The following is a 23,195-nucleotide window of genomic DNA, read 5'->3' on the forward strand; positions in this document are numbered from 1 at the left end:
CGATCCCGAGGACGGTGAGTGGAGATAAATTCACTCTTCGGTTAAACTAGCCTATACCCGGGTCGAGGTGGCATGATCTAGGGGATCCCTGAGGCTCGGCAATATTTGCGACAGGGCGTTCTCTTGAACTACCCCTGACCCTTATGCGGCAGGACGTCCTCTGGGACTACCCTTGACCCTTTGGGATGATTGGGGATCATTCGTTAGGTGTAGCTAAGAAGAAGGGTTTGCCGAGAGGTTAATCTCCTCTTCGGGGTTTTCCTCATCCTCGGAGAGGTCACCTCCTCGGATAAGGTGGTTAGAGAGAATATTCTCCACGTGCCTTGTACATGGGCTCCATCCTACATCATGAGGTGCCTATAAATAACACCCACCCATAGCTTCACAAGGGATGGATTTTGGAGAATTAACTCTTGGGAAAGAATTAATTTCCCTTCTCTATTATCAACCTTGAGAGTGAAAGTGAGAGATCCATGGGAGAGCCTTGCCATTATTCTCTCTCTAGCCATTTTGCCTTCTTCTTCACCCAATCTCTTATCTCCATCATCTCCTTTACTCTTGTGTTCTTGAGTTGAGACTATTGAAGAATCTAAGCCTCTCACCATCTTCCAAAGAATAGAGAATTCGAAATTGTTCTTCAAGGATCTTTGAATTTTCCAACGATGTTCTTGAACCCTCTCATACACTCTCTAAACGCACAAATAATGGTGTGCCCAAATCACCAACCCGCCAACCTGCGCCAACCAAAATCGAACCTAACTGACCCATGCAATTTAAGAATGCAAGTGGGTTGAGTTGGGCAGGTTAGATGATAAAAATAGACAAATTGGTTGACTTGTGTGTTAAAATTTATCAACCTGTCTACAAACTCCCGAGTCTCCTATATATATACGCAAAATTACTTTGCACTGATCCATACATAATTTCTTTCTAGCTCTAATATCATTAATCAGATAACACATCTCTCATTTTTGTTACATTTTTTCTCTTATTTTAATTGCTTGGTATATTATTTTGTGTAATATGGTGTAGAATAGCATGACCATTTAATTAATTTGTGGGTTATGTAAAATACTTGTTGTATATTCACATTTTTTTTTTTAATTTTTTATTTTTTTTGCCATACTATATTTCTAACTCACTCAAACCAAACCCTGTCCGCTTTGAAGATAAGTAATTCTTACATGTAAGAGAAGCACGCCTGATTTTATGATCAAATTCTGTGTACATGAAAGAACTGTTTGTAGAGTTCATTTGTACACTTAAGCTTTCTCCTCCATTTTTATTGGTTAATTTTGGTGTTGTGGCAACTGTAGGGCCTTACATGATGCTGAGACTAGGCGTAAAGGAGGCCTAACTAGACTCCAATTCTTCATAGTAGTACTCATATCAAGCTTCTCATACTACATAGTCCCCAACTACCTCTTCCCATCCATAACCGCTCTCTCCTTCGTCTGCTGGATATGGAAAGACTCTGTCACTGCTCGACAAATCGGCTCAGGTCTCCATGGCCTTGGCATCGGCTCATTCGCTCTTGACTGGTCCACCGTGGCTGGTTTTCTGGGAAGTCCTTTGGCCACTCCTGGTTTCGCCATCCTCAACATACTGGTTGGATACATAGCAATTGTGCACGTTGTGATTCCTATTGCATATTGGACCAATTCGTTTGAAGCGAAGCGATTTCCGATTTTCTCAGCCCATGTGTTCAATGCCAATGGAGGGTTGTACGATGTTTCGAAAGTTTTGAATGAAACAACGTTCGCATTCAATAGACAGGGTTATGAGTGTTATAGCAAGATTCATCTGAGTATCTTTGCGTTTATTTATGCTCTCAGCTTTGCTACATTGGCTGCTACATTGTCTCATGTTGCACTCTTCCACGGGAGGTATATCTTTTCCTCTATTCTCTAGGGTGTCTCCTTGTCAATTAGACAAATTTTTATTTTTATTTTTGTGTGTAAAATGCCCCCCCCTCCCCAAAAAAAAAAAACATGTGGGTTTGGCATGTATAAAAGTTTTGAAAACAAATGATAGTAATAAAAACAAACAAACATATTTGATGAGTTGCTGAAAATAACAGGCAGAGGAGTTGAAAATCAGTTTGTGGTCAAAAGTCTATAATAACACAAGGAAAATCCTACGTTTGATGACTATTTGAGGCAGGAAAGTGTAAAGAATGAACCCCAAAAAATAAAAATAAAAATAAAAACAATATGGGAAAGATGAAAACTCTATGAATTTTTTAATTTTTATTACTCAATCACCAATGGCCTAGACTCAAAAGTTTACAATCCAATTTATAGTAAACGCTGACCAAATCACGATTTACACCCAAATTATGCCAAAATTAGTAGAACTAATATTTAAATTTAAAAAAACACTTTTCAAAAAACAATTTTAAGTAAAACGGATTTGTCTAGACCCACAATTATGCAATCTGCTTTTTTTCAAAAATTGTAAATTTTGTAATTTTGAGACCTTATCATTTAACTTTTTTCGGATCGAACATGGATATTTTGAGGTTGATCCTACAACTTTAAAAAAATTAACAAAACTATTATTTTGTCATCAAACAATCTGAAAAACCTAAGTTGAAAATCCTAAGTGATTCGTGATTAGATCAAGATTAAAATATTCCAAATCCCAAAAATCCAAAACACACAATCTAAATCAACAAGCACTTACGAAAGTGATTTAGATTGGTGATTTAGATTGTTTGTTTTTCAGATTAAATAATAAATTGACACGAACGATTTTTACGTGGAAAAAATCACAATTGGACACCTCCAACTGTGATTAAAAAACCACGGGCGAAACGCCACTAATCAATCCACTATTGAAGTAAAAAAGATTACAAAGATAACATACAAATTACCCAACTCAGTCAATTTGTCTTCGAATCTTCTGTAACTCTTTCTTCACGACTTCGTCTCGGAACTGATCAATCCTGAAGTTGATTCCACAACCTCACTTGTTGAATTAACAACTACGTATAAGATCAACCGCCTTTTGAAACTATACGCTTGAATCTTCGGAATCCACCGAAGAGAACTTTCTCTTGAAGATAAAGTAACCAACTCCTTGATGTATGTATTTTAGATCATGAGTGAAGAACTCTTCTCAAAACATCAAGGAAAAACTCACAAAACAACCCAGAATAAACTTATGAACAAAACCCTAGGACTCTTGAATCAGATCTAGGAAAAAATCATCCTCAAAACAACCTAACAGATATAAACAGGAATCCTGAATCCGCGATCTCCGCTCGAGCGCCCAACATCTCGCTCGAGCGGCTTCAACAAAATACGCGTGTGGAAACACAGAGATCTGCTCGAGCGCTTCATAACCCGCTCGAGCGCAAAATCACGCACTCCAGTACTTTTACAGACCTGTCAAAATACTGAGAGACCACAAACTCTGCTCGAGCGTCAATGTCCCCGCTCGAGCGGGAAGAACAAAAACACAGAAAATAAACAACTTTAACAACTCAAGGTTTTGTATCCGGATTTGACAATCAGGGGACCTAACATAAGTGATTCGTGATTCAGACTAGATTAATTGCACCAATTCCCAAACAATTAAAACAAACAATCTAAATCATCTAGTATATACGAAAGTGATTTAGATTGTTACTTTGAAATCAATAAATCGACACAAACGATTTTTACGTGAAAAAACCACAATTGGAGCACCTCCAATTGTAATTAAAAAAGTACGGGTAAAACGCCACAAATCAATCCACTATGAAAGAAAGAAAGAAAATACAAATATACCAAAGCAAATTACCCAAACGCAATCAATTTGTCTTCAACAATTTGTATATCTTTCACAACCGTCTTCGCCTCGGAATTGATCAGCTTGATGTTGAATCCGCAACATCCATGTCGAACCAACGACTGCGTACAGCTTCGAACTCCTTCGAATACTCCAAGCTTGAATCTCTGGATTCCACCGAAGAAAAAAAACACTCTTGAAGTTGAACAATCAAACTCTTTGATGTGTGCTTGTCAAGACATGAGTTTAATACTCAATTAAACATCAAAGAAAACTAGCAAAATAGTCCCAGAAGAAAACCCTAGAACCCTCAAAAAAGATCTGGAAGACGTGCCCTAGATTCGAAGCAAACTGCAGTTTTATAGCAGTTGGAATCGTGATCCCCGCTCGAGTGTAGGTCTTGCCGCTCGAGCGGTGTCACTAAAATGCGTGTGACAAAATAGGGTCTACGCTCGAGCGCTGGAACTTATGCTTGAGCGTGAAAATACACCTCCTAGTAGTTTTGCAGACAGGCCAAACTTCTGAGAGTATAAAAACTCCGCTTGAGCGCAGATTTTCCAGCTCGAGCGGGAAGACCAAAAAACAGGGAAATTTTACAACTCAATTAAATCAAGCTTGTTCGCGGAATTGGCAACAAGTAGGGACCTAACAATCTCCCCCTTTGTCAATCACAGCAAAATACTATAAACCAACAAACACCACAAACCACAAAGGTTAATGCAATTTAGAAACACTTTGGGAACAACCCACCTGTTGAAAAAAAATACCACACAAACCAAAACTGTGGAACAAAATAAGATAAACAGATAGAAATAGAGAAATAAGCAAACATGCCCAAATATGTATGTCCAAATCTATCTATCTATTCCAATATATCATACAAAATATCCAAAGCTATGTGTGTGTCCAATATTATCGAAACCAACCAATAATAGCTAAACCAATATCCACAATAATATGCAAAAATAACTACTTCCCCTTTTTGTTCGGGAGACAAGATAACCTAGCCAACAGTAACAAAAAAACATGAGAGACAGAAGAAGAAAAAAAAATAAAAAACTGTCCAAGAGAGAAAGTAATACTGTCTAAAAAGGAACAAAATCAAGGAGCTAGTGGCGGTGGAGGGGCTGTTGCAACTAAAGCAAAGAGAGAATCTGATCAAGCTGAAGTGTAGTCTGCGCGACTGACTGCTCAAGATGGCCAAGCCGACCATCGAATGCATCAAGTCGAGCATGCATGTGATCCAACCACTGAGTCATGGTCTGCTCAAATCGGTTAAGCTGGCCACGAATGGTTCGGGGCTGGACATCTCGTTCCTCTGCACCGGCCGCCGCTATATCAATCTCAGCCTACTTTACTAGAAGATTTGTATCACCTGTAGAAGAAAGACCCGCCTTAGACGACTCTCCCTTAACATGAGCCCGACTTTGAGACACGGTTTTCTTAGTAAAGGGTTTAATGGGAGTGGCACACTTATCTTCCTCGAAGACCGGGACCTCAAGCCTGGACAGGAGATGGTTGAACACACAACCATAGGGCAACCCTAATTGTTTGTTTCCAATAACTACAATCATCTTGTGAAGGATAAGTGTGGCAAGATTAATGGGCAACTGGTGAGCAATGCAGTACAGGGTATAACCTTGGTCTTGGTTTATTTCAGAGCTATGAGTGGTGACTATGAGATTGGCACAAACAATGAGATTAAGCAACCAAAATTTTGGAAGGAGTTCATGCTGTTTGGACGGACCTACATCATCAACACCTTCTATGTTACAGTAAAATTCCCTGACCCAATCCAAGTTTTGACACCCGGAGAAAGAGAGAACTAGATCACCGCCTAGGGGCTGAAACATTGACCTGATCGGGGATAGACTCAAAGGTGTTAGACTGCACATGACGCTCTAAATGGACAATGTGGGACAGGTAAGCTTCCCTAAAATTTTTGGCTTTGGAAACGATCAGAGTTAAAATGTGAGCGATTAGCGGTGGACTTGCGGCGTTTAGAGGTAGATATGGTAAACCCAATAACAAAACCAACACGAACCAGACAGAACACCCCCCAAAACCAAACCAAAAACCCAAAACAATTAGGGCAGGAAAACCATTAGTAACACAAATGAGTAGAAACAAAACCAATTAGGACAAAACCAGTAGAAAACATGGAATGTCATTAGTATCCAAGCATTAGGTAGCACAAGCTTATAACAGTAAAATCCAAAGCAAAACAAAGCAAAGCCAAAAAGAAAAGAAAAAAAAAATCCAAGAAAACAAAAACTATAACCAAACCATGTATAACTCAAAGGCACAGATAACAAATTCCAAGCCTACACAAAATGAGTAACTGCAATGGACAAACTGAGAAAAGACAATACACGGTGAAGACAGGAACAAACCAAACCCCAATCAAAAACACGTACTAGACCAATAACCCTCTGTGGAAGGGTGAGAACTAGTGAAGAATAAGAACAAAAAGAAAATAGAGACTAAGTCATAGACAAAACCAAATCCCAACTCAGACCGAGAGAGAGAGAAAGAGAAAAAAAAAAAAAGAAAAAAAAAATTGGGGGTGAGAAACTTACCAAATGAAAACCAGAGGTGAAGATGGAAGAAGAAATCACCAAGCACAATCCAAACCAGTCGTTGATGAAGCCCTAGGCAAGAGAGAGAGAGAGAGAGAGACAGTCGCGAAAGGAGAGGGAAAAAATGAGCCTGAAATGGCAGGTTGAGAAATATATACTAGGGCTCACCGCTCGAGCAGGGTATTAAATGCTCAAGCGTACTCACCTAAGTGCGTCTCACTGCTCAAGCGATGAATGTGACGCTCGAGCACAAAAAACAAGCTCTCAGAATCTCATGTACTCTGCAAAAGTACTAGATGATGGAAAAATACACTCGAGCACTATAGTTTTCATTTAAGTGGGTAAGAAAAAACACCAAAGGCAAAATACACCATTCTAAGTAGTTAAAAACAACTTATACTGTCAACTGGGACTTGAAACAAGAGAGGATTAGAACAATAGCAAAAATGTGATACTAAGATGAGATAATTCACAAATCATAAAGCCTACAAACTCACAATTTTGACAATATAAAGCACAATATTCATGAGCAAAACAGGTAAACATCGATCAATGAGCATAAGCGACATGAGAATACACAACTCAAAGACAAACATGAGAGCTCACATAATGAATGTGTGTGTGTGCAATCCTTGAGAGGCCACAGAGCTAGAGTTAATCCTCGTAATGATCGGATGGCTGGAGCTCTGGCAAGAGTAACTAAACATCATTGAGGAAAGTCAAACCACTCAAAATCAAGGGGTATTTGTTGAGTAAAAACGAAGGCTCCCCTCAATCAATGAGTCCCCTTTTTTTTTTTCTTTTTCTTTTATTTGATTTTTGACTTTTCATTCTTGTGAACACTCACTGCAGGCTTTCACGCTCAAGAGTATGGAGACCAAACCAAAGAAGCATAGAATCAATAAGGATGGCCTGGTTGGTGCCTCTGAGGTAGCCTTCTCCTAATGCTCGGATTTCAATGAACTGAGGGAGGAACCGTGAAAGTGAAAAATCATGGTAGATGGTTAAGAGACTCAACATCACCCAAGATATGCCAGTATAGGTCAATTTCTCTAAAAATGTATAAGAGACACTGTTAGAGGTCCATATAGAACTTTGATCACCTATGCGGAAACCCCTGCAATAGTTTATCTCAAGGATGTGTACAAAATGAGATCATGAAGTCAATGAATATGGGTATTCAGAATGAGCTATGAACATAGAAGAATGAAATCTTGTAAGCAACATGAGAGGTGTTCATATGAGTCTTAAATACAGAGATGACAAGAATCAATGACAATGAGATTATAACATCTAAGTACACATAGAGCCAATCACTCTCACTCATTCAAGAAACAGGTCACACCCTAGTGACTGAGCACTACACCCAAGGTCTTTCTAAGGAACTCAAACCTAAGAAAATCAAGGGATTTTGTAAAAATATCAGCATTTTGATGCTCAGTGGGTACATGTTCAAAAACAAAAGGCCCTCTTCCACTAACTCTCGAATGAAATGATGACGAATGCCAATGTGTTTAGTGCGAAAGTGTTGGACAGGATTTTTAGAAATGTTAATGGCACTTGTATTATCACAGAAAAGGGTGAGAGTGTTCTGGTCTATACCATAATCATGAAGCATTTGCTTCATCCACAACATTTGTGCACAACAACTCCCTGCTGCAATGTACTTAGCCTCAGCAGTCGAAAGAGAGATGGCAATTTGCTTATTGCTATGCTAGGCAACCAAATTATTCCCAAGGTAAAAACACCCTCTAGATATGCTCTTACAATCATTAGCACACCCTGCCCAGTCGGCATCAGAAAAACCAGTGATTTCAGTGGTAGTGTCGGTCGTGAACCAAATCCCATACCCCAATGTCCCATTTACATACTTAATGATGCGTTTAACTGCAAGTAGATGAGACTCTTTCGGACAGGCTTGTTAACGGGCACAAACACCTACACTAAATGCAATGTCAGGACGATTGGCTGTGAGGTACAAGAGACTCCCTATCATACTCCTATAAAGGGTAGGATCAACATCAGTACTAGAGGAATCTTTGGAAAGGTGAAGACTGGTGCTCATGGGAGTACGTGTATGTTTGGCCGACTCTAGACCAAACTTAGATACAAGGTTTTTTGGCATACTTGGTCTGAAAGACAAACATACCCGAAGGAGACTATTTAATTTGAAGACCTAAGAAGTACGACAACTCCCCTATCATACTTATTTCAAACTCATATGTCATGCAATCCGAGAAATATTTCACAAGAAATCAGTAGTGGATCCAAACACAATATCATTAACATAAATCTGAGCAACAAGTATATAAGACTTATTATGTTTCACAAATAAGGTCTTGTCCACACTACCCTTTTGAAAATCATTATCAAGAAGAAATGTAGTAAGTCTATCATACCAAGCCCGAGGGGCTTGTCTCAACCCATACAACGCCTTGTCTAACTTGTAGACACGTTGTGGGCATTTTGGATCCTTAAACACTTTTGGTTGCTCAGCATAAGCCTCTTCTTTCAAGTACCCATTCAGGAAGGCACTTTTCACATCCATTTGAAACAATTTGAACCCAAGAAAGCATGTTACACCAAGTAAAATACAAATAGATTCGAGACGTGCAACAGGGGAAAACGTCTCATCATAATCAACACCCACTACTTCTGTATACCCTTAAGCAACCAACCTCACTTTATTTCTAACCACAGTACCATTCTCATCAAATTTATTTTTAAAGATCCACTTGGTACCTATCACATTCATGTCTCTAGGTCTTGAAACAAGAGTCCAAACTTTGTTATGTTCAAATTGACCTAATTATTTACGCATAGCATTAACCCAACTATCATCTAGTAAGGCCTCTTTTTATATTTTTAGGTTTAATTAACGACACATAGCACATATGAGATACGTCTTCGTGAATTTGTTTTCGGGTTTTCATTCTATCTGAGACACTTCCAATCACCTGTTGAGCTGGATGATACAGTTTTACCCTTGCTGATGGTCTTAACTCTGGACTAGTAGTGACGAGAGCTTCAGAGGTGGTGTCTCTTTGTGCACTCTTTGGACTCGGACTAACCATTGAAGTTGGGGCCAACTTACCTTCTTGGGGTTGACCCTGTGCTTCTCCTTGTCTTTGTGGTTCAGTATCCAAGATTAGAGACTCACCATATTCTTTCTCATGTATTGCTAGCATAGGAGAACCTGTGTCATCTATAACCACATTGATTGATTCCATTAGAGATAAAGTACACAGGTTATAGACACGAAAAGCTCTACTAATGGTTGAATACCCTAGAAAAATACCTTCATCACTTCGAGAGTCAAATTTTCCCAACGGCTCTCTATCTTTGAAAATGTAACATTTACTCCCAAAAGTTTTGAAGTATTTCACATTAGGTTTCAACCCTTTCTACAATTCATATGGAGTTTGTAAAGTGCCGGGCCTTAAATACACACGATTCACAACATAAACAGCGGTATTTAAGGCTTTAGCCCAGAACTTAAGAGGATTTTTCTTGCTAAGGAGCATGACCCTAGCCATCTCTTGAACAACCCTATTTTTTCTCTCAATAACTCCATTTTGCTGTAAAGTAATCGGTGCAGAAAACTCATGTTTAATTCCATGCATATCACAAAAATCCGAAAATGAACTATTTTCAAATTCACGACCATGATCCGTTCGGATTCTTATGATACGCCCAATAAAAACACCCTGTTCATGCCTGGAAAGCATCAAACGTATCAAATTTTTCTCTTAAAAAAATTAACCCATGAAAAACGAGTATAATCATCAACAATTGAAAATATGTATCTTTTACCTCCAACGTTTTCAGTACGAGTGGGTCCCATAAGGTCCATATGAACCAGTTCAAAATGACGTTTGGTTGTAAAGCTATTCACTTTTTTATGAGGGGCACGAGTTTGCTTCCCAAGTTGACATGGTCCACACACATGGTCCACATTCTTACCCATTTTGGGTACTCCTCTCACAAGCTTTTTGTTGACAATCTTAGTTAGGTCTTTCAAATTCATATGACCTAATCTTTGATGCCACAGGCTAAGATTACTTATGATGGCAGAGTGGCAAGTGAGTTCATTTGTGGTAACAATCCCATAGCAATTATCAGATGTGCAAACCCCATGCATGATAGTATTTCCCTTCTTATCCAAAATTTCACATTTATGTTTTGAAAATAATACTTCATGGTGGGAATCACACATTTGACTGATGCTCAAAAGATTCGCTTTAAGGCCATCAACAAGTAAGGTATTTTCAAGCTTTAGAAGACTGGCCACACTTATAGGGCCCTTACCAATGACTCCAGAAGTGCCACCATCTCCAAAAGTAACAATTCCTCCTTCATATTTTTCAAGAGATGTTAAGTAGGATTTGTCACCTGACATGTGACGAGAGCACCCACTATCAAGATACCACATGTGTGAGTCATGTGCTTTCAGTGCAGTGTGAACAACAAAATAAGTTAAGTCACTCTTTCTCACCCATATATTTTTGGTCTTAATAGAAATAGGATTGGCAGTCTTAGTAACTATTTTAGCATTGTGAGCACCATCACGAATCTTGGTGTTCTTCCTAGACATGTAAGGTTGTCTCCTAACCCATGAAGTATTAAAATTTCTAATTTTTTGAGACACCTTACCAAATAACTCATAACAGTAAGGATGAATGTGGCCATACTTACCACAATGATGACAAACAAAAATAGGTTTTACCTCATTTTCGTTGTTCTTACCCCCTTTAGGTTGATGATGTCACGACCCAATCTCGACAAGGCAAACCCTGCCAAGAGGGCGCACTTCAACGCTATAGCACCTGCACACAATAATTACCTGTATAATTCTTATATCACATCACCAATAGTGCATAAGACCTTTCGATTGGCCAACATATATGAGATGATCCATTCAAAGACAAAAATATCATCATGCTACTAAGATAGTTCCCATGCACCATTACCCCAATGATAAAACGTACTATTCATGAATCCATCAATACATCTAACTTCATAAAGCAAAAATTTACAATCAACCTCCTTCATAAAAACAAAGGATAAAACTACATCCTAGAGTGACTCTAAGCAAAAACCTCAACTACAAGATGCCCACGTTTGATCCTCCAGAAACTCTAATCTTCCAAGTTAAGGCGAGCCACACAAAAGTCTAGAAATTTGGAAAAAAAAATATTAATTTAAAAAGAATGAGCTAGAGCCCAATGAGTATACCAATCCCATGGAGTTATAAAACTTGCTCGTTCCACTTGGGTTCAAAATAAAGATAATAAACATAAGAACTTAATTGGACTGAAATTTATACAAATTGAAAAAATTGCATAAATCGTTATCAAGATTTTCCCAAAGAATCTCATAATGCAGGAAAAATACATTTGAATAAGGAAAGTAAACAAAAATACAACTTTTCAGTACATTAAGATTTCATGTCCATCATGTGAACCACAACATAGCCTTAAGGTCGTGTTACCTCGCGACTTAGGTGGTGACGGTACCATTACCCAAAACATAACCATAGGAACTTAACTCATGTCATCGTAGCACTTCAATTCTCATCTCAATGTTTTGGTCCCCAGGACCCCTTATGTACAACGACCCTTATGGTCCTTAAAACATTTAGGTCCCCAGGACCCCAAAGCATTTCGGCCCTTGTGGCCCCAAAGGCTATATTCGATTTTATGATCAATAAAAAAAAATACTCTCGAATGGTGTTTCATTATCATTTAATCATCATCATCATAAAATTTGAAGGACTCAACTTATATATATTCTCATAAAAATTAATGCTTCATTATACAAATGAAATCATATATTTATTTAAACTCAACCTTTGACTTCAATAAATTTATAGATTTTCTTCTTATACATATATCATGATGAAATGTGTTACTTTCTTTAGTTTAAAAATACTTTCAAACTTTGTATTAAAGATAGAGATAAGGTAAATTTCCATGGTAAGTATACTTACCTTCAAAATAACAAAAGTGTAGATTTGAAACCCTACGAGTTAATTCCCAAGAGGTGTAGAGACGTCTTCCTCCAATCCTAACAATTAGTAAATAAAATCTAAAATTAGGAGAAAGCTTTCAATGAAAATTACAACATCTACAAAATTGATCCTAAATAAGACATCCTATGGAATGAGAGCTAAAACCAAGCTAAAGAACTCGTCCAACTTCAAGTCACCAAAACAAACAACTTATCCAATCTCCACAACACCCAAACTTTGTACATTTTTGAGTTATTAACTTTTTTAAATATCCAACCAATTTATATGCACAATACCACCATCAATTAAACCAGAAAAATAAAAAATCAACATTTTCATAAACTCAACAACTTAGGTAAAACCACTTCAATCATTAATAAAATTCCTCCAAAATCGTTTGTAAAACATAGAGATACCTAATCCACCATTTATCAAATCAATTTCAACATATAAATTTCCTAACACAAAAATTCTCAAATTTTACATCACATTCAAATCTAGATTAACTCAAATCTCAATCTCCAAAACCATCAAATTAATCATTTTTCTACATGTAAAACATTCATAGAAACTAATTCAGAGTATAAAACTCAACAATCAAACCCCAAATCATAATAGATCTAAAATAGAAAAAAATTCATCCTCTCTAACTCAAATGTAAAACCTTAAACTAAACTTTTTAGGAAAAGATTCTTGCCAATTAAAAGCCCCTAATCCATCAAGAAAATAAACCCCAAGCTTTGATTCTTCAAAAGATTAAGAAAAATCTAGAGTTGGTACTTCTATTGTGCTATTTTCGGATATAGTAAAGAAGTGGCAGATCGAACTCTTTTTTCGGCAAGATAAGATGGCCGGCGGTAGTGGAGATGGTGGGTTAAGGTGGTGGTGTAAGGGTGGAGCAAAGGTGGGGTGTTTGGCCACCAGGAAAGTAAAGGAAAATGAGAGAGAATGTAGAGAGAAATTAGAGAGAGAAAAAAGAAGACAATGAAGTAAAAAAAATCTGCACTTTTTTTGTGTGTGTTTTGTTTTAGTTAAAATGGGGTGTTTGGTCACACCTTCTATCAAGTTTGGAGTTGGGTTTTGATATCCTAAGTGGAGTTTAATTTAGGAGTGTGTTTGGCTTTAGATGAATGTTGGGAATATTATAGATGAAGAGAGGGATCACCCTGTTGAACCTTCAGCTTTCCATTTGTTTGAGTTTTAATGTCATATGACGTAGATGCTTGTCCTTTTTGAACTGTTGGTTTACCATAGTCTATCCCAATTTTGTCACAACTCATCTATTGAGACCCGAGGATGTCTTTCAATGTCTTTGACTCTTTGTTCCACATAGCAATCGTGGCTCTAGCATCTTTGAGTTCTTCCTCTTTCTGACCGACCATCTATGCAGCTTGTGACATTTCAAGGTGTTCAATCTTCTCTTCATATGTGGTATAGATTTTCTGAAGTTCATTCCTTTCAGTCTCACGAGATAGAAGTTTTCTACATAGATCTTACATGTTATTTGAGATCTTGATGACATCTTTTTTTGCTGTTGCAATCTCTCCCTTCAGCTTGACATTCTCGCTTTCACATGCTTTGAGCTTGAGAGTGAGTTTGTCATTGATTTTAGACAAGTTTAGAGATTCATTGTAAAGCTTTTCATAAGCTTGTTGTAGATCATCACCATCAATCTCATCATTGTCTTCTGAGGTTTCATCATCTTCTTTTTGTTTTTCTTTCTCCTTGACCTCATCCAGTTGAGCAACTAAGGCATGAAAGTTGATGGATGGTTGTGCAAATGACTCTTCTCTTTCATGGCTTTGACTAAGAATGTCCCATGCATCTTTGGCATTTGTGTAGTGAGCAATTCGTTGTTATTCTTCTTTAGAAATTGCTTCATGAATGGTAGTCAGAACTCTTTGATTGCTTGGATTGTCAGCACTTTCAGCATCCTCTTCAATTACTTGCCAACCTTCAGGGTCATGAGCTCTAAGATACATCCTCATTCGTATCTTCTAGAATAAGTAATCATTTCCATCAAAGGTAGGAGCACGGTGCAGACTCTGACCACGAGCAAACGCAACTAGCTTTGGAGATAGTTGAGTACGGTAGACCAAAATTCCATGTAGGTACTATCTCCGTCTTCTCCGGATTCAGTTTCTCTGGGTGCTTGCTCTGACCCGCTTTCATCATCCCAAGTCAAAGTATAGACTTTCTTGCGGTTCTTTTTTGATAAACATTTAAGTGCAATATGTCCAAACCCTTGACATTCATAACACTTGACACATTGCCCCTTCACAGTCTTCTTCTCTGTATTTGGAGTACCTTTTGGTGGAAAAGTTTTGAATTTTTCATTACCCTTATCTTTTGAACTAGAGTCCTTGAAATTTGGCTTTTTTTTCTTTAATTTTTTTTTAAAAACTGTTTGGTAAACATTGTCGTCGTTTCAGATTCTAGATCAAACTCAACCTCAGGAGTCTTAGTAGTCTCACGAGCACTAGTAAAAGCCACATTATCTTTTTGTTTTTTCTTAGAAATCTTCGAACCAACTGATCAAGCTTGAGGTTCTCAACATCCTGAGCTTCCCTAATAGCAGTCACTTTTGATTGGAACCTTTCGGGTAAAGACCTCAAAATTTTTCCAACAACCTTTGATTTAGGGATTTTTTCACCAAGTGTGAAACAGGAATTCACGATGTCACTAAGTTTAGCATAAAAATCATCAAACGTCTCGTCATCACACATAAAAAGAGTTTCAAAAAAGGAGGTGAGACATTGAAGTTTTGATCTTTTAACAGCAGCATTGCCCTCGTGAATAATTTCAAGATGGTCTCAAGCCTCTTTTGCTACCTCACATGTGCAAATACGACGAAACTCTTTTGGTGTGACAGAGCAAAAGAGGGAATTGAAAGCTTTATTGTTCCAACTCGAGTTTTGATAATCGATTGCGTCCCATCTATTGAGTGGTTTGGGGATATCAGCACTATCAATGGTGACAACAGGTTCACTCCACCGATAGAGCACATAGTGCCAAACTTTCTCATCGATAGATTTTAAAAACGCCCTCATACGAGCTTTCCAATAAGAATAGTTTGTACCATCGAGTAATGGAGGTTTATGGGTCGAGTTACCTTCACGAATTGAATCCATGTCACAAATCACACAAAATCACACTCCTATAGTTTTGAGAAAAACAAAAAGTGACCTGCTCTGATACCAATTGAAAAACCTAAGTAATTCGTGATTCAGACTAGATTAATTGCATTAATTCCCAAACAATTAAAACAAATAATCTAAATCATCTAACACATACGAAAATGATTTACATTGTTGCTCTTAAATCAATAAATCGACACAAACGATTTTTACGTAGAAAAACCACAATTGGAGCACCTCCAATTGTGATTAAAAAACTACGGGTAAAACGCTACAAATCAATCCACTATGAAAGAAAGAAAGAAAAATACAAATATACTAAAACAAATTACCCAAACGCAATCAATTTGTCTTCAACAATTTATATATCTTTCACTACCGCTTTCGCCTCGGAATTAATCAACTTGATGTTGAATCCACAACATCCATGTCAAACCAACGACTGTGCACAGCTTTGAACTCCTTCGGATACTCCACGCTTGAATCTCCGGATTCCATCGAAGAAGAAAAACACTCTTGAAGTTGAACAATCAAACTCTTTGATGTATGCTTGCCAAGACATGAGTTTAATACTCAATCAAACATCAAAGAAAAATGGCAAAATAGCCCCAGAAGAAAGCCCTAAAACCCTCAAACAAGATCTGGAAGTTGTGCCCTAGATTCGAAGCAAATTGTAGTTTTATAGTAGTTGGAATCGCGATCTCCGCTCGAGCGCAGGGCTTGCCACTCGAGCGGTGTCCCTAAAACACGTTTGACAAAACAGGGTCTACGCTCGAACGCTGGAACTTATGCACAAGCGTGAAAATACACCTCCTAGTAGTTTTGCAGACAGGCCAAACTTCTGAGAGTATGAAAACTCCGCTCGAGCGCAGATTTTCCCGCTCTAGCAGGAAGACCAAAAAAATAGGGAAAATTTACAACTCAATTAAATCAAGCTTGTTTGTGGAATTGACAACAAGTAGGGACCTAACACGATCAAACTGCACTTTTTGTATATATACATCTCTAATTATGTAGAATTTTATAAATTGATTTGCAGGACAATTTAGGAACAAACAAAGGCATCATTCCAACATAAATTTGGAGATGTGCACACAAGGCTGATGAAGAAAATCTATGATCCAGTACCACAGTGGTGGTTTTACACACTGTTGGTGGTGGTGATTGGACTAACCATGCTCACCTGTGAAGGCTTTGGCAGACAATTACAACTACCTTATTGGGGAGTTCTACTTACAATGGCCTTGGCTTTCGTCTTCACCTTACCTATTGATGTCATTACAGCCACCACCAACCAGGTATACTACATACACGGTCGACCCTGAGTTTTCAGGGCCTAAGGCGAAATAATATTTTGGGGACCTTTAAGATATTCATAAAAAAAATCTCCATGTTTGGTTTAGAGTTTTTAAGAATAATTTTCTGAGTTTGTAATTCTTATTTTTTATATATATATATATATTTTTTGTATTTGGTAAAAAAATTTAAAAAAAAAAAATTCACAAAGATTATACTTTTTAAATATATCTAGATTAGGTGTATCTACAAAACAAAAACAAAAACAAAAAATTACCTAAAGTATAAAAAAAAATTCACTAAAAAAACACATAATTGGGCCATAAAAAGAGAGTTTAAAAAAAGGGGGAGGGGGGCAAATAGAATTGGACTAACAACTAATATATACATATATATATATATATATATTATATTTTTTTTAATTGGGCTAACAATTAACACTTATAAATATTTTTAAATTGTGCCTTTTATCAATTGGGCCAAACAGAATATTTGGAACCCTTTAAACTGGCCTAAATTAATAAAACAGAATTGAATCATTTTGAATTTTTAATATAATACAAGACTAATAAATTTGGAAGCCTTTTCTGAGCCTAATTTTTTGGATTCTAGGCACAGGCCTTATTAGTCTTAGCCGGCCTGACTACATATCATTTAATTATAATAATGGTCCTAAAAATATGCTATATATGTTATATTTTATTTTTCTACTTGTGTCTCCAAAATATACAAATTGTTATACTTTAATTGTTGAAATTAGTGATGTTCAAAATTAATAACAATTTCAAAGTTTTATATATTATATATATATATATATATATGAAATCTCAACAAAATTTGAATGACCAAATACTCTCATGGTCCTCCAAGCGTGAATTTTGTTGCATTTTGATCCTTTTTTTCTTTTCTTTTTTTTTTTATAAAAAAAAAATAAAAACTTAAGTGCATATTTTTTGTTGTTGTTGTAAAGTTTAGAAAATACCCCTAATGTCATATTGATTTTGAACAGCTGATGCTAGGGACCAAAGTATAATAGATCATATATTTCGGGGGCCAAAATAAAAAAAAAAATTATAGTATTTGAGATTCAAGTGTAATAGATTATATACTTTGAGTACCAAAATGAAAAATAAAAAGATTGGGAATAAAGTTCAATAGGTAGCAAAAATTAGGGACCATGAGTGTAATTAACCTAAGGATATATATACCCTGTATATATAGTTATTCTATTATATAAAATACACAACTTAAAACATTTTTAAATTTTTGTTAACTTTTTTCTTTTTTAAGGATACCCATATTATTAACTGTTAATAACAGCCACCAGTTTTCAAACGCAACCATTTTCTTCATTCGTCAAATTGCCAATACTTTAGATTTAAAATAGCAAGAACATCATATATACACCAAGAACTAGTATATGTATAACTAACTAGACTCTCCTAAGGGTATAGAGGAGGTCATGGATTCAACCCTCCTAAGTGGAGTTGAATTAAAAGGAAAGCATTTCGTGCTTTGCAAAGGTGGGGAGGCGAACTTCTATTGGTGCTAATTTAATAACTAACAATTGAGTTTGACAGATAAAAAAAAAAAAAAAAAACTAATATATATACACACACCTTCCTACATAATCAGTTTCTTGTTAGAATTTGAGCTAAATCACATTCTGAAATCTTAATTTGTGGAAGCCAGCAACCAGGACTAAATGTCATCACTGAGCTTATCATAGGCTTCATGTATCCGGGGAAGCCTCTTGCCAATGTTACCTTCAAAACCTATGGTTACATAAGCATGAGCCAAGCAATCATGTTTCTCTCAGATTTCAAGCTAGGCCATTACATGAAAATCCCTCCAAAGGCCATGTTTGTTGTTCAGGTAATAATCACAAACCCCTGCATTTTCACTCATGCTCATTGCAATCTATGCTATGCTTGAAAACAGTTATGAAAACGAAACTAAATAGAGCGATTAATACTAATCTATGGTTGTTAATGAAGTTAATGGGAACGGAAGTTGCATCCTTTGTCTACTTTGGCACGTCATGGTGGCTCCTCAACACGGTGGAAAACATGTGTGATCCAACAAAATTGCCTAGTGGAAGCTCGTGGACGTGCCCTGGAGACGATGTTTTCTATAACGCGTCGATTATATGGGGCCTCGTTGGTCCACTTCGCATGTTTGGAAGTCGAGGCTTATAGTAGAAGATGAACTATTTCTTTCTCATTAGCCTTCTTATGCCGGTGCCTGTTTGGATCCTCTCACACATTTTTCCTGAGAAAAAGTGGATCTAGCTCATAAATGTGCCAATTCTGTTAGGTGCTGCGGGGAATATGCCGGCTGCCAGGGCAGTGAACTATGTGTGTTGGTTGTCGGTGGGCATTTTCTTCAACTTTGTTGTGTATCGGAGGTTCAAAGTGTGGTGGGCGAGGCAAAACTACATTTTGTCTGCTGGGCTTGACGCGGGGGTTGCGTTCATGGCAATTTTATGCTATTTCACATTGCAAGTTAGAGACACCAAAGGTATTAAGTGGTGGGGATTGGATTTGGGTGATCATTGCCCTCTGGCAAGTTGCCCTACTGCCCCAGGGATAGAGGTCAAAGGGTGTCCTGTTTTCCATTGAGATGTTGGCGTTGACATCAATTGGTTTCGTTCTGTATGCAATGTTATACCTTTGATAGATTGTAAAATTAAAGACGTTGTGTGAAAGTGAAATTGTATTATAAAGCTTTGTTCCACATGGAAAATTTACAAAAGTTTCCTTATGTATATATATCCTACCTTATTTGTATCCTATTTTGTTTTTAAATCTGTATACGTTTTCTTTGTGTAAGTGTGATAAAGAAATAGCGTTAGTGGTTGGGATTATGGGGTAACAAAGGGGAAGGGAATAGAATATTATTATAGCGAGAAACAGAGCATGGATTTCAAAAACAGATTTTGTTTTCCTATCTATTTCCTTCCAGTTTTAATTAGAATTTCTTATCCCCATTGGACTTTGACTAATCCAATCACAATTACACAAAGGTTAAATTAAAAATAAAAATAGAAAAGAAGAACACTTATAGTTGATTGCTCTGAAGTCTGAATTGTCTCAATCCTATTTTTTTTGCTTTTTATCTTGTAGTCAATACATCAACGCTCTGACTTTTACATCTCAAAACCTTCCTCTACTCCCAAATACAGTTTATGATCTTTTTGTTATGTTTTTTACCCCCTATCGTATAATCATTAGCTATAAGATAGAACTTTCTGTTTAATCCTATTCAATTGATTATTGCTAAATATCTATAACCAGAACATTGTACATACATCTATTCTATTATTATTATATCTATACTATTATACAAAACACCTATAATTCAGAAAACTTTTTAAGGTTTTGTCACATTTTATTCAAAAGTGTCCGTACTGTTAATGACTCAGTAAATAAATGCCAACAATTTTAAAATTCAACCTATCATCTTCATTCATCAAATAGTAGAACAAAATTAAATATAAAATTACTAATGCATCAAGTTTGTGATCACCACTAATATATAGGTATGCATGCACAACATCTGTAAGTAAAATAATATATATATATAGATGATGTCCATGTTTAGTCTTAAACCCTAACTCTAAACCCTGGCTAAAACCTTTTAAAAAAAATTAATTAATAATAATAATAAATAAAAGGGGTCATACAGAATAATTGTGCAGCCTATACAAAGCCCAACAGTTAGAGAAGTGCATGAATGGAGAAAGAATGCAAAAGCAGCGAGGAAGTAAGTGATGATGATGATGATAAAAAACAGACGATGAGAGAAGCAGGATGAGGAGGCGCTTGAATGGTAATGATGAGGCCATACTCCACCGATTTCGCCACCCCAGGGCCGCATTCCACCACCACGGCCGCCGCCTCCTCCACCACCGCCCTTGGCCACCACTGAAGTTACCATAACCACCATCAGCACAACACCAACTTTGGTTGCTGCTGATGAGAACAAGGGTTTCATCTTCTCTTCCTTCAAAAGCTGAAATCGAGAGGGAACACACAGAGAGAGAGAGAGAGAGAGAGAAAGCAACTCAAAACAAAACAGATATCTTTTTTTTTTTTTTTTTTTTTGGAGAAGTCACAAAATATTATATCTATTTTCAATGATACTAGTTATTATGAAAGAAATATTATAATTTTTTTTTACTCTTGATTTAATTTGTAGTATTTTATTGTATATTATACAATTATTTTTAAATTAGTTTTATAGACGAGGGAAAGAGTGATTTTAAGAGTTTTTATGGTTAGCATCTGTACTTTATATCATTTTCGATTTAGTTATTAATAAGAATGTTCACATCACCAAGTTGTTAAGGATTTAAAAAAAATATTTGTAAAGATAAAATTATTCATAAAATACCCTAAATATAAAAATTAAGATTGAGTGAATCAAATATCTAAAATAATAAAATTTATTAAAATATAAGAATATCTTATGAATTAATTGGGATTCAAAGTATTACAAAGAATTTTTTTTAATAAATTTCCCTAGGATTGAAACTTTGTTATGTAATATTTGTTTTCAAACTAACCTCAACAAACGAGTATTTTAGTTATATATGTTAAGAACCTTTACACATATCAATTATATATGTTTGGAACCAAGAAGTTAAACTCAATATAAATATATATATATATACATATATATAAAATGTCTAAAATATATTTTGTATTTGGGTGCTCTTTCAGTAAATCCATTATCTAAGAGTGTTATTTCATAAGACTCATAGTGTTTTGTAATATTCCATTAGGTTCATTTCATACCAAAAGACCAAAAAAACCCTCAAACAAACACGCGCCTGTCTTCCCCTCTATTCTTTCGCAGGAAATCACGCACATCTCTACCATTCCAGAAATCCAAATCCGTATTCCATATCGCCTCAACGCCCAGAAGATTGTCTTTGGTCCATCGTCGCATCGTCGCATTGTCTCATCGTTTTCTTCGTCGTCCCTACACCGTCGGTCGCCGAAAATGTGAAATCACCATTGTTGAACATCCGTAAGGTCTATCTTCGTCAAAATCACCTTCAACGACTAGTTGTGACAACGCAATCGTCGAAATGGACAAAAAACGTAAGCATTCTACTCATTCGTGTATTTAAACCCTAAATCTCTTTTTCAACAAACAACATTGTGAACTTTCACAAATATCCCATGTTTCTATTCATACAATATATAGGAGTCCATATTGTTCATACTCTAACCTTTAATCTGAACCCCTCAATTGTAATCCCTAATTATATTGATTTTTTCAATAAAAACATTACAGTTGCCATTATGTTGTGTTCACAACTGTGAACATTCAAATGATTTGGAAAGATGTTGGCCAAATCAAATTGTTTTTGTTGTTGTTGAAAGCTGTGAACATTCACATTGATTGAAAATGTTTGGATAATCAAATTATTCCAGATATTATTGGTGTTGTTGTTCAATGCTGTGAACATTCACATGGATTGAAAATGTTTGGCCAATCATTATTTTGTAATATTGTAGATTTTTTTCCCCTTTTGTGAATTTTGCCTTGTTGGTATTGTTGATTGTTAATGGTGATCCAATAAGTTGAACCTTCAATTCTTGATTTTTTTTTACATGAAAGTGGCATGAAATACAGTCCCTGCAAATATTGACACTATCATTCCCCCCCTCTATCAAATTGTTGTTATTAACCGTAGTGAACATTCATATTTAAAGTTCCTTGTGTTAGATGTTATTGTGATACATAATTATGTTGTGAACATTCATTATATGTGTAAATTAATTAGACACTTTGTGAATATTAACCACTGTGTTTAGAGAAAATATATCACTTTTGTTATCCCATGTTTCAAATTGTTTTTCAATTTTGAGGTTGTTTTATAAGATTGGCATTGCATGATTGTAGTAAGAATGTGCATTGCCATACAAATTAGGACTGTAAATGTTCGCAACATCCTTTTATATGTTTGTGTTAACATCCACATGTTCTTGAATGTTGTTCATGGTTGTATAAAAGTACATTGATTTTTACACACTCACACAAAGTGTACATTGTGTTTATGCTAACACAGTCAACATATACATCCATGTGCATATGTGGATATTCACATCCATACACAAACTGTGGTCATTCACACCAACGCATACAACTGTGAACATGAACATCAGTGGCAATGTTGTGAATGTTCACATCTGTTCCACTATGCTAATCACATGAGCCTTGACTTAATTTTTTTAAAATACTCCATTTTTGCAGGTCTTGCACAGAAGAAAACCTCAAAGAGAAAAAGAGATGAGTTCCATGTCAAGGAAGAAAGCGCACAAGCAAATACTAGCAACAATGTTGACATGCGGCGTGTAAACTACAGATCTAACATGACCGAACTAG

At 36.3% G+C, this 23,195-nt stretch overlaps 1 pseudogene; it reads left to right on the forward strand.

Annotated features, from left to right (window-relative positions):
• The window catches only part of LOC114295887 (oligopeptide transporter 1-like), a 42,915-nt pseudogene extending 23,498 nt beyond the window's left edge, over positions 1 to 19,417 (forward strand).
• The last annotated feature ends 3,778 nt before the right edge of the window (positions 19,418 to 23,195 follow it).

Source organism: Camellia sinensis, chromosome 9 (genome assembly GCF_055761805.1).
Source record: "Camellia sinensis isolate YWXY chromosome 9, ASM5576180v1, whole genome shotgun sequence".
Classification (NCBI taxonomy): Eukaryota; Viridiplantae; Streptophyta; class Magnoliopsida; order Ericales; family Theaceae; genus Camellia; species Camellia sinensis.